Source organism: Diceros bicornis, chromosome 5 (genome assembly GCF_020826845.1).
Source record: "Diceros bicornis minor isolate mBicDic1 chromosome 5, mDicBic1.mat.cur, whole genome shotgun sequence".
Lineage (NCBI taxonomy): Eukaryota > Metazoa > Chordata > Mammalia > Perissodactyla > Rhinocerotidae > Diceros > Diceros bicornis.
This window is the reverse complement of record NC_080744.1, coordinates 63169156-63181828: the sequence shown is the minus strand read 5'-3', so window position 1 is coordinate 63181828 and position 12673 is coordinate 63169156. Positions and strand designations below refer to the sequence as shown.

The following is a 12673-nucleotide window of genomic DNA, read 5'->3' as shown; positions in this document are numbered from 1 at the left end:
CCATGTCCTTCAAGAAGCCCACAGCGAGCTGGAGGAGGGAATTCAGTCCCTAGCTCCCGTTGAGAATCCAGCCTCTCTGGCATTCCCAGATGCACTTACTCTTGTCATGAACATCGCCTAAGAATTTGGTTTTGCACCCTCTGCCTGGGGCCTACAGCCCGGTCTTCGGATGCCTTCGTGGTTGGCTGACATATATGCTGTCTGTCCGAGCCAACATGCCCCAGATGTCAGGGGCTGGTGGGAAGATCTCTGCAGAAGATCCCCCGGTGCTGGGATATATTCACCAAGGCGCTTCATAAAGGCCTTTTGATGATGAAGACTATGATGGCAATAGCCTGGGCCGAGGTAGAGGAGAAGGCTGGCCACAGCAGGGCCCGCACAGCCACCCCACCCCGTGCAGCCCACTTGGCAAGTCTCTCAGTAACCATCCCCATTGAGAAACTTGGGCCAGTCAGGTCAAATACAGGGGATCAACCTGCCTGGAGGACCGCATTACGTCCATCACAAACGGTAATTGTGAAGACCGGGCAAGATTGACAAAAGCACACGATGCAATATTAAGTAGAAAAAAAGTAGAATGTAAATCGTATTCCTGCCATGATTATAGAAACTATGGGAATTTAAGTAGACATGGTGGGGCAGAGGCTGGGAGGAACACAGAAAAGCGAAGTTTCATTGTTGAGGTGGCAGGATTTGCAGGAGGTTTTTTCCCTTTGTGTTGATTTAGATCTGGGTTTCTCAATCTTGACACTACTGACATTTGGGGCCAGATAATTCTTTGTTGTGAGGGGCTGTCCTATGCATCATTTAGCAGTATCAATGGCCTCTCTTTAATAGATGCCGGTAGCACACACCGTGCCCCCCTCCCAAGGTGTGACAACCAAAAGTGTCTCCAGATACTGCCAATGTCCCCTGGGGGCAAATGTCTCCCCCAGTTAAGAACCACTGATTTAGATGAATGTTGTATAACCTTGGAAGGTAAATCATAAATGAGTAGGTTAATTGGGGCAAATAATAACAATGATGACAATAGTAATCATAACATAAATCGAGTCACAATAAATTGTAAAGGTTTCCCTTTGATTTTCTAGGCCTGTGGGAGGAATGGAAGGCTGCGGGAATTCCCACCTAGCCATCCATCTCTCATTTGGGTTACCAATTCTTAGTCTAAGAGGACCTCGATTCAAAAACACACAATATATAACATAACTTGTACTCTCTCTTGAGGTCCTGAGTCAAGAGGGCACATGGAATAGTGGAGACAGTAAGAGGTTATCTGAGTAAAGAGTCATATCTGGGCCACTGAGGTGCCCTGTGACCTTGGCCACACTCTCGGCCTCAGCGTCCTCACCTATGACATGGGAGGCGTCAGCTAGCTGGATGGTCAGTACGTCCCTTCTCAGTTCAATCCTGAGTTAAACTGGTCAACTAATCATGAAGTTGGTTCATGGTCCAGTGAAGAAATACTATTTGAATTAGGCTTTGGTCTTAGCTAATTAAAGCGATTTGTTCCAGTTTTTGATCCACTGTTCAATTCTGCTGACGTCCGCGTTCACAGTGGACAGGCTTCTCTAATGGGTGGCAGGAATCTTGGCTTGCAGCTGCCCGCCCCACCAGGGCTGCTGACAGGGAGGCAAACAGGCCCATGGCCTTCAGCCTTTGATCCATGTGAGGAGGCTGGCGTGTGCCTGGTGGGCATGCGGAAGACCCTCCAGCAGAGACTATGGGTCTATCATTCTACTTCTCACATTTCTTTCTTTCTTCCTTTTATTTTTTATTAAAGCATTGGCCTCTTGTCAAAATGCAAAGACTCCAGAAAGGAGCAATTGTATTAATTACTCACTCCTTCATATGAATGAGCTTAGCAGATCCTGTGTAGCAGGGGATCCCATGACAAGGGGCCTGCAGAGCCCTCGGCATGTGGGAGTGGTGGCCCACAGGGAGGGAGCAGGGGGCGCTGCAAGACAGCTCGGATACAGTGACGGCCACAGGTGGGCTGGGGATGGATGGGAGGCAGAGGGGGAGACCACCTACACTTTGCCCCGGGTGACTCAGGGAGTGACCTCTGTTCTCTCTTTGGACCCTGCATTCTGGGAGGCAAGAGAGGATGCTGACATAGTCAAAGCCAGAGGGGAGCAGAGGGGCTGGGAAATCCACAAACTGGACAACGTGACCACACAAGAATCTGCCTCAGACCTGGGGAGGATACCTTACCACCAACGCCAGGCCAGGCCCAGATTAAAAGAAGCTGCTTCCCTCTGACCTGCTATCCTGACCCCAGACATGGACGGGAAGCCCATTAACCATGCCATAGCGGCAGGACTAAAGCAGCCCCTCCAAAAAAAGGCCAGATGGATAAACGATGGATAAGAGAAAGGAAATCCCTCTGTCCCAAACCAGCAATGTTCTGACCTGCCCCTCCCCTTTCCAACTTGAACCCGGGTTTATTAGGCCACATTGCTAGGTCCGAGCCCCTCTGAGCACGGGAACGAGGCACGTTCTCCATCTTCCTGCTCCCGCCTTAGCCAAGCACTTTGCAGCTAGTGGATCTTAACAGAACGCATGCTACATAAATCTAAACAACAAACGAAACATTTGAAAACAATTTTGTATTCACAACCAGTCTGACCCCAGAAGGCAAATTGCAATCATTGCCTTAATACGCTGAAGCTGGGCCTCGTCTCTAAGCGCCCCCAGGTTAGCAGGCCCGGCTTATTTGCACAGCCGAATTGATTTGCAGGACTCCGCCTTGCATCCCTGGTTGCAGGCTGGGCAATTTAGAGTGAAATGAATTCAAATTGTGCACAGCCTATTATTTAGAAGTGAGAACCCCAGGGCACCGGGGCGGAAGGCGTGTCAGCGGGGTTCCTTTTAGTGCCTGCCACGGGCTGGGCTTCCAGGAAGGAGCCTGTGCACCTGCCAGCTGATGCCTGAAATTCCACCGCGACCATTTTACACCCACAGTTTTTCTAGCTATTAAACTGCAAATCACCTGGGGAAAATAATCGGGCATTCTGGCTGGCGGTAAATAAGAGTGGATTTTGATAGCAGGCAAAGGGGAGAGGCAGAGGAGGGTCAGGCGGCCACAGCAGGGTCAGTGTGGTAATCTGCATTTCCTGTCCAAATCTCACAGAATCCTCACGACCTTGTGAAGGAGCGTCTTCTATTGTCCCCATTTCACAAAAAAGGAATCTAAGGCCCGGGGAGGTTATGGCATTTATCCAAGTTCCCAGAAGTAGTGGCAGCAAAGCTGAACCCTAAATTTCTGTGGTGTGATTTTGGACCATCACATACTTCTCTGAACCTCAGTATCTTCTTCTTTAAAGCTGTGTTATGGACTGAATTGTGTCCCCCATAAAATTTCTCTGTTGAAGCCCTAACCCCCAGTACCTCCGAATGTAACTGTATCTGGAGACAGGGTCTTAAAAGAGGTGATTAAGTTAAAATGAAGCTGTTAGGGTGGGTCCTAATCCAATCTGACTGGTGTCCTCATAAGAAGAGGGAATTTGAACACACAGGACGACCCCAGGGGTGCACACGCACAGAGGGATCACCTCATGAAGAGGCAACGAGAAGATCTCTCTCAGGAGAACCAAACCTGCCAGCACCTGGATCTTGGACTTCTGGCCTCCAGAGCTGTGGGAAAATAAATTTCTATTCTTTGAGCCACCCACTCTGGTACTTGGTTATGGCAGCCCGAGCTGACTGATACAAGTGGTGAGGTTGAGTGACAAAGTCTCTAAGCCAGAGCCTCTCAAACTTTCTTCTGCAGGTGTGTGCAGATCACCGGGGGCTCTTACTGCAATTCAGTGGTGCTGGGGTGAGAGTCTGCATTTCTAACCAGCTCCCAGGGCATGCTGATGCTGCAGCTGCCTCTGGCTTCACAGCCCAAGCTCCTGCCTTGGCATCCAGCTCTCATCTCCATGTCAAGAATCCAGTTCATCACAAAAGACGAGGTTCCCTTTAGGTAAGAGGGACAAGATGAACTCAAAGCCAGGGCAGGGGGTAGTTAGAGACCAGCAAGGAGTCCAGTGAGGCGTTTGTGGGCAGAAGGCATGGAGAGAAAGGCGGGGGGAAGAGGGCAGGCCATGAACTACTACATCAATTATAATCTGTCATTTAATGACTGCCTGCAGTGTGCCTGCACTGGGATGGACACTTAGCCAATGTCTCATGCAGGAGGAGCCATGCTTAGACCTGGCAAGAGAGAACACTTAGGTTCTCAATTAAAAGAGCATAAAACATCGCCTGTACACAACTCACATGCAATTACTAGAAGTGTAAAAAGGTTGAATTAATAGCCAACCATTGTTGGCATTAAGCAATTACAGGTAAATGCCAATTAAGAACATTGGTGTGATGTTCTTTAAAAGATAAGCATCCAATATTCAGTGAAGCATAAGGATGCTTTTCATACATGCTACACAATATTTATAGAAGATGATGGTAAATTTAGAAGACAATGGTAAATTTCTTCTGGCCAAACATATAAGATGGATAAAAAGTAATGAAACAAATTATCACTCTCTAGGATGAAAGATCCAAAGGATATTAGTACTTTAGTGAACAATAAAGTGAAAAAAAAGACACAAAAGTTTTTAAAAGTATATATCACTCAGTTCAAGTAGGGTGTAGCAGGGTGAGAAGTGCCACTGAATGACTAGCATCACACAGAGTGCTGACCTACAGAAGAAAGTGAGGAAGTTGAAACAATGGAGCATTCCATTGGTTTTACATTTTTTTGTAAAAATACAGTCTTTATGAACTAGGAAAACGATTTTCAGTTTTAGGCATTGATTTAAAAATCTGCCATGGGCAAGCTTGTGATAACAGTATAACATGACTGGAAAGTCTGTGGTAGGCAGAATAATGGCCCCTCCAAGGTGTCCACGTCCTAATCGCCAGAAACTGTGACAATGTTAGGTTATATGGCAGAGGGGAATTAAGGTCACAGGTGGTATTAAAGTAGCTAATCGCTAAAAGAGGGAGATTATCTGGATTCTCCAGGTAGGCCAAATATAATCACAGTGGTCCTTACAAGTGGAGGAGGGAGATGTGACTATGGAAGAATGGCCAAGAGATGCGATGTTGCTGGCTTTTAAGATGGAGGAATGGGCCAGGAGCCAACGCAGCTGGTCTCTAGAAGCTGGAAAAGGCAAGCCAGATTCTCCCGTAGAGCCCCCACCGACACCTTGATTTTAGCCTCGTGAGACCCATGTCAGACTTCTACAGAACTGTACAATAATAAATTTATCTTCTTTTTTTAAGCCACTAAATTTGTGGTAATTTGTTACAGCAACTATAAAAAACTAATACCAGGTCAGAATTTGACCAAAAATTCAAAAGCATTCTTAGAGCTGGAAATGGCAGCACATGGTTTTATGGTAGGAGAACTGATGACTTCCTTTGGAGCAATTCAAAGATTATATGACATTCTCTGAATCTTCCCCAATATGGGACATCTCGCTGAAATGTGTATCCAATTTGACCATAAACTACTCTTTCTCACATAATGGGAATACCAAAAAGATGCCGGTGAACACTTAAATTTAGACAGGATACAAGATGACCGAAAGCAATCAGTGAAACAACAGAAAGTCCTCAAATACTGAGAAATCCCATCTTTGGTGGGAAATGACATTAATTTTGAATCTGAGTGAGCTCTTCACAGATATTATAGGATGTGATGGGATGTTGTTACAAAAGCCTACAAAAAAAGCTAGGTTTGGCTATTTTACTTTTAAAGGGATTAAAAACATATACTTATTATTTTAAATATGAATAAGGTTTTTCTAAACCAGAGGAGCCACATGTGAAATATGCAACAGAAATGATATTTCAATAAAATAAAATTTTATAATTTTAAATTAAAAGGAAATTAAATAAAATTTTAATTAAATCATTATTAATGTAATAATTGATTATAATAGATTATAATTTAATTTATAATACAAATATATAAAAATATAATTTAATTATTAATTTTATATTATTAAAATTATTTTTTAAATTATTAATAATTTTTAAATTATTATTAATTTTTAAGAAAATTAAAAAGGAAACAAAAATGTCTGTGGACTATGAAAGATTCACATGCAAATAATTCTGAAATTAATTCCTATAGAAATTATTTTTCTAGATATTTAGACTGAGGTATAATTTTGAGCATAAGACTGCTATTTTCAGTTCTCTTTATAAGACCTTGTTTTCTTGATAAAGGAAAAATCAAGTAAGTACTATCTGGATCTACATATTGTCTTAAGGGAATGAAAACAACAATATAAAAGATAGTGATACATATGAAACGAAAATATTTAATAATTTTTCTACTTAATTATGATTATCATATGAAACCTCATTACAATGTTTGAACTTGATATGTAACATTTATAGTTCATTCTTGATTCTAAATGTGGCTTTAAGAATTTTTTTGATAATTCTAGTTGCTCTACATCAGCAGAACTGAGCAGAAACTCAGCAGAAATTTCCCAAAATTAATTTAAAAAAAACTAAGAACCACAATGACTCAAGAATAATGGTCTAATTTGGCATCACTGGTAATGAACACAAATTATGTGATAATGTTGATTACAACAATATAACTCATAATTTTGCTGAAATGAAGGCAAGAAAATTAAATTTTACAGAATAAACGTAATAATTTTTGAATTATGTACGTTATTTTATTACTCAAACATCACTAATCCATCAGCATACATCCACCATAACGTGCAATAATAATGAAATTTAGTTGTCTTTGATATTTTGCTGACTTTATATAAAAATCTATACAAAAAACTATATAAGATGAAGGGATCTTTGTCAAAGTAGAATTTACGTTGAGTGTTAGCTTCATTTGTGACTTCTACATATTTAGACATATGGTCTGTGGCCTCTATCTGTTCTCCTGATTCAGGCCCAGCACACAGTAGAGGCAGAGCTGGTTTCATTTGATTATGATGAGAGCACCGCAAGGTAAGAGTGGTCAACCCCATTTTACAGGAGAGGAAACTGAAGCTCAGTGAGATGAAGTTTCCAACGCCATAAGAAACAGCAGAACCAAGATGCAACCTCTACTTTGTTAGATTGCAAAGCCTGTGCACGCTTCACTCCATCCAGCCTAGTGGAAGCAGGGATTGCTACAACCATTTTATGGAAATGCTAAGTGTTATCAAAGTCTTCGGCAGGAAGAGATCACTGGACCCAGAGCGATGAAGGAAGGACCTGGAATAATGGCTGGAGGACTTCGGGTTCTGGCAGAATGATGGTCGATTAGATGTCACGAAGGATCCTTCTGACTAAAACAATTAAAATGCTGGATGAAGTCTGCATCGTATGTGTTAGCAAGATGGCACAAAAGCAAGGAAGTCACAAAGCCCCCAAACAGAGGGAAACCAGGAACACTGTGAGTCAGCTGTTTTCACCATCAGAGTTTCTGCTGCCAGACTTTGTAAATAAGAGATGAAGCCCAACGCCCATCAAAGGCAGGGAATCTAACAGGAAACCTCACCACTGACGCTAGGACTCTAAAGACAAGTGAATGTGAAATAAATCCCACCAGGCAGAAGAGACAAGAAGATGTTACTCTGAAAAAAATCTGTCCCAAGAATTCAGACCCATCAGCTAGTTTTCATATGGGTTTGTGATCCTAATCCACACTACCTCTGTGGTCCAAGAAATCTCAAGTGGAAAAATTAAATTGGTTACAAATAAATAGAGGTCAAAGTTTTGTAGCTCCCTCAGGTAAGTAACAAAAGCAAATATAAATCCTCTCTGAAGAATCTGTACTTAATACAAGGATGCACACAATTGGAAACAAAACACCATGAATGAGAAACAGTAAAAACGATAGACAGCAGAAAGAGAGCTCAAAGAACAGCTATTGAAATATAAAATAACTATGTTCAATATGTCTAAAGAAATAGCTTAAAAATATAAACAAGAGGCTCTGCCCAGTGGCGCAAGCAGTTAAGTGCGCATGCTCTGCTGTGGCGGCCCAGGGTTCGCTGGTTCGGATCCCGGGCGTGCACCGACGCACTGCTTGGCAAGCCATGCTGTGGCGGCATCCCATATAAAGTGGAGGAAGATGGGCATCGATGTTAGCCCACGGCTAGTCTTCCTCAGCAAAAAGAGGAGGATTGGCAGATGTTAGCTCAGGGCCGATCTTCCTCACACATACACACACACACAAAATATATATATATATATATGAACAAGAAATAGATTTTAAAAGAACTCAATGTAACTTTTAGAAATTAAAAAAATAATTGAAATAAAGAGTCATTGAAAGGATAAATAGACTAGACCCAGCTGAAAATTAGTCAACTGAAAACAGATCCAAAGAAAGTATCTGGAATGTAGTCCAAAGAAATTAAGAGATGGTAAATGTGAACAAGCAAATAAGAGACATAGAGAATATTTCTCGAGAAGAAGAAAATATAAGGTTTTATTGTGATATGTGAAGAGATAACTGATAAACTTCTAGAATTGTTGAAAGTCACCAGTCTTCAGATCCAAGAAGTTATGTTAGGTATGGTAGAGACGGTGCTCACCAAATATTCGATGTGCTTTCCTACATTTCTCAGACTTTCTTGCAGTTAGGTTGGATCATGTGACTATTTCTGGTTAATGTTATTTCTAGGCCAGGGCAGTTAAAAGCAGTATGCCTTCTGTAGCAGATACCGCAATGCACTTAGGAGGGAATTCTTCCCCCCTTCAGAACTGAGCCACTCATCTGTCTATGAGAATTGAGTTTAGCCAAAGGCCTCTACCCTTGACCACATTATCCTCCCTGCCCAGGAGCAACACACATCCACTGATGATGGATACGAAGACCTGGGCTGCTTTTCTCATTTGGGATAAGTCTGCTAGGCCAACCTCATCCCAGAATGCTCTGTGTGACTGTCTGAGGCCTCTAATGCAACTTCTCCTACCCACATCCTGCTTCCCTCACCTCCTTATAGGTGTTGTTCCTGAGAACTCTCCCTGATAAACTTCCTGCCTGGAAATCTCTGTCTCAGAGTCTGTTTCTGGAGAACCTAACCTAAGACATCTCTCTCTCTCTTCCCCTTCTGTGGTAAAATAGGAGGCAACATGTTCCATATGGTGCAGCTATGAGATGGTAGATCTCCCATCTGCCTAGGTCCCTCACAGCTCCCCACTGAGCACTTAGCTATGAAACGTGAGTGTGAAATAAACCTTTGCTATGTTAAGTCATTGGCTATCTAGAGGATTTTTAAACTCAGCATAGCCTAGCCTTTCCTGCCTAGTACAGTTATTCATGTTAAACTAGCTGGAGTAGCTACTAAATTAGTAAATATACAGCATATTTCTAGATATTAATTATAAAACAAGTGGAGGGGAAAATAAAATATTATAAGGAAAAAAGAAAACAAGAATGTAAAACTTAATCCAAAGAAAGCAAGAAAGGATAGGATAACCAAACAGAGAAAACAGGACAAATGGAAAGCATATAAGATGATCAAAATATATGCAAATATATCAATAATCCTTATAAATAGAAACAGACTAACTGTCCAGTTAAATGACGAATATTGTCAAACTAGACAAAATCCAACTATGTGCCATTTACATGAGACATGGTTAAAATATAAGGATAAGGAAGGATTAAAAGTCAAAGACAAAAAAGAAATAAACCAGACAAATAACAAAAACAACAAAGCCGGAGTCACTATATGACTATCAGACAGATTCTAAGACAAAAAGCATTACTAGATACAAAAAGAATCTCTACAAAACAATAAGAAATTTACTTCACCAGGAAGATATAACAATTATAAACTTGGATGTACCTAAAAAACATAGGCTCAAAATATACAAAGCAAAAATTGACTTATCTACAGGGAATAATTCACAAATCTGCCATCATGGTGGAAGATTTTAACACATCTCAATTATAGATAGATCAAGCAGAACAAAATTAGTAATATAAAAATATTTGGGACGTCAGCATCATGGCGGAGTGAGCTTTCCCGTGAATTCTTCCCCCACAAGATACAACAAAAGCAACAGCCACAGACCAACAACGGAATCCCAGACAGTGAAAACCTAGAGTGGAGGGATCCACACTGCCGCACATCTGAGAGCAGAACGTGCTGGGCCCCCCGAGGAAGTGGGGAGAAGTAAGGAGAACTCCGCTCCCTCCCCATCAGATCAGCGATCCCGGTCCGCGCGGCTCCCAGAGAGGGGGGAGGGGCGGCCCTCGGCGGGGAAACCGTGGCGGACTGGACCGGTGGATCGCAGCGGGGGGGGGGGGGGGGACAAAACTGCGGATCGCAGCAGAAAAACCGGGGCAGAGCACAGGGGGCTTAGACTACACAGCCCTTTACCACCAGACAGTGGCGGCAGGTGGAAATTGCAACCAGAGACTTCCAGGATGAGGAAAAACAAAACCAACACAGGAACCACAATGCAAAAATATATGAAATCACCAGACCAGAAACAAAATGACAAGCACCCAGAAATCAACCCCGAAGACACAGAAATCCATGAACTAAATGACAGAGATTTCAAAATAGCTATCATAAAAACACTCAACGAAATACGAGACAACACAGACAAACAATTCAATGAGATTAGGAGTTTCTTCACAAAAGAGATTGAAATCATAAAGAAAAACCAATCAGTGCTGATGGAGATGAAGAACACAATGGAGGAGATAAAGGAGAATCTGGAATCTTTAAAGAACAGAGCTGACAATATGGAGGAAAGAATTAGTACTTTAGAGGATAGGAATACAGATATACTCCAGATGGAAGAAGAGAGAGAACTAAGACTAAAAAGAAATGAAGAAAGACTCCGAGAAATATCTGACCCTATTAGAAAATGTAACATAAGAATTATAGGTATTCCTGAGGGAGAGGAGAGGGAAAGAGGAACAGAGAGCCTATTCAAGGAAATAATAGCTGAAAATTTCCCAAATCTGGGGAAGGAGCAGGAAATACCAGTAAGCGAAGCCAACAGGACACCTATATATATTAACAGACAAAGGCCTTCACCACGACACCTAGTGGTAAGGCTAGCCAGGGTCAACGACAAAGAAACAATATTAAGGGCAGCTAGACAAAAACAAAAAATAACGTACAAAGGAACTCCCATCAGGCTCTCAGCGGATTTCTCAACAGAAACTTTTCAGGCTAGAAGAGACTGGAATGATATATTCAAAATACTAAAAGACAAAAACTTTCAGCCAAGAATACCCTATCCAGCAAAAATATCCTTCAAATATGATGGAGAAATAGTAACTCTCCCAGATAAACAAAAGCTAAGGGAGTTCATGGCCACGAGACCCCCACTACAAGAAATACTCAAGAAGGCCCTCAGGCCTGAAAAAAAGAAGAGAAAGGGAACACAAAGCTTGGAGGAAGGAGAAAAGTAGGTAGACAAAATCAGAGAAATAGTAGATCTTTACCGGAATAGGTTAGCAACCACTTAAATACTAAACTCAAAGACCAAAGGAAGAAATTCACCAAAAATAAATTTAACCTCATCACTGTAAACACACAGCCACAACACAAGATAGAATAAGGTATAACAAGAGCGACTTAGAAGGGGAAGAGGAAAGTGACTGAATTGACTTAGTATAAGGAAACAGGAGGCTATCAGATAATGGACTATCTCATACACAAGATTTTTTGCCCAAACCTCAAGGTAACCACTAAACAAATAATCAAAGCAAAACCACATATGATAAACAAAGAGAAAACTAGAAGAATCATAAGACAGAACAACCAAACTGAATTGGCAGTCCGAAACAAATGGGACAAGAAACAAAGGAAATGCAAAAGAACCAGAAAATAAGTGACAAAACAGCAACATTAAGCCCTCATATATCAATAATTACCCTAAACGTAAATGGATTGAACTCTCCAATCAAAAGATACAGAGTGGCAGGATGGATTAAAAAGCAAGACCCAACAATATGCTGCCTTCAGGAAACACATCTTAGCACTAAAGACAAGCACAGGCTCAGAGTGAAAGGATGGAAGACAATACTCCAAGCTAATGGCCAACAAAAGAAAGCAGGTGTTGCCATACTCATATCAGACAAAGTAGACTTCAAGATAAAACAGGTTAAGAAAGACAAAGAAGGGAAATATATAATGATAAAAGGGACACTCCATCAAGAAGACATATCACTTATAAATATATATGCACCCAACATAGGAGCACCAATGTACATAAAACAACTATTAACAAACCTAAAAGGAGAAATCAACAACAACACAATAATAGTAGGGGATCTTAACACCCCACTTACAGCAATGGATAGATCATCCAGACAAAAAGTTAATAAAGAAATATTAGACTTAAATGAAAAACTGGACGAGATGGACCTAGTAGACATATACAGAGCACTCCACCCAAAAACAGCTGACTACACATTCTTCTCAAGCGCGCATGGAACATTCTTTAGCATAGACCATATGTTGGGAAACAAAGCAAGCCTCAATAAATTTAAGAAGATTGAAATCATAACAAGCATCTTTTCAGACCATAAGGCTATGAAACTGGAAATGAACCAGGAAAAAAAAACTGGGAAAGTGACAAAAATGTGGAGATTAAACAACATGCTACTGAACAACCAATGGATCATTGATGAAATTAAAGTAGAAATCAAAAACTATCTGGAAACAAACGAAAATGATAACAT

The 12673-nt window shown here is 41.4% G+C and overlaps 1 protein-coding gene across 2 annotated transcripts in view; it reads right to left on the bottom strand.

Annotated features, from left to right (window-relative positions):
* PAQR5 (progestin and adipoQ receptor family member 5) overlaps positions 1 to 12673 on the bottom strand; it is an 85934-nt gene that overhangs the window by 27820 nt on the left and 45441 nt on the right. The gene's annotated exons all lie outside the window — the stretch shown is intronic.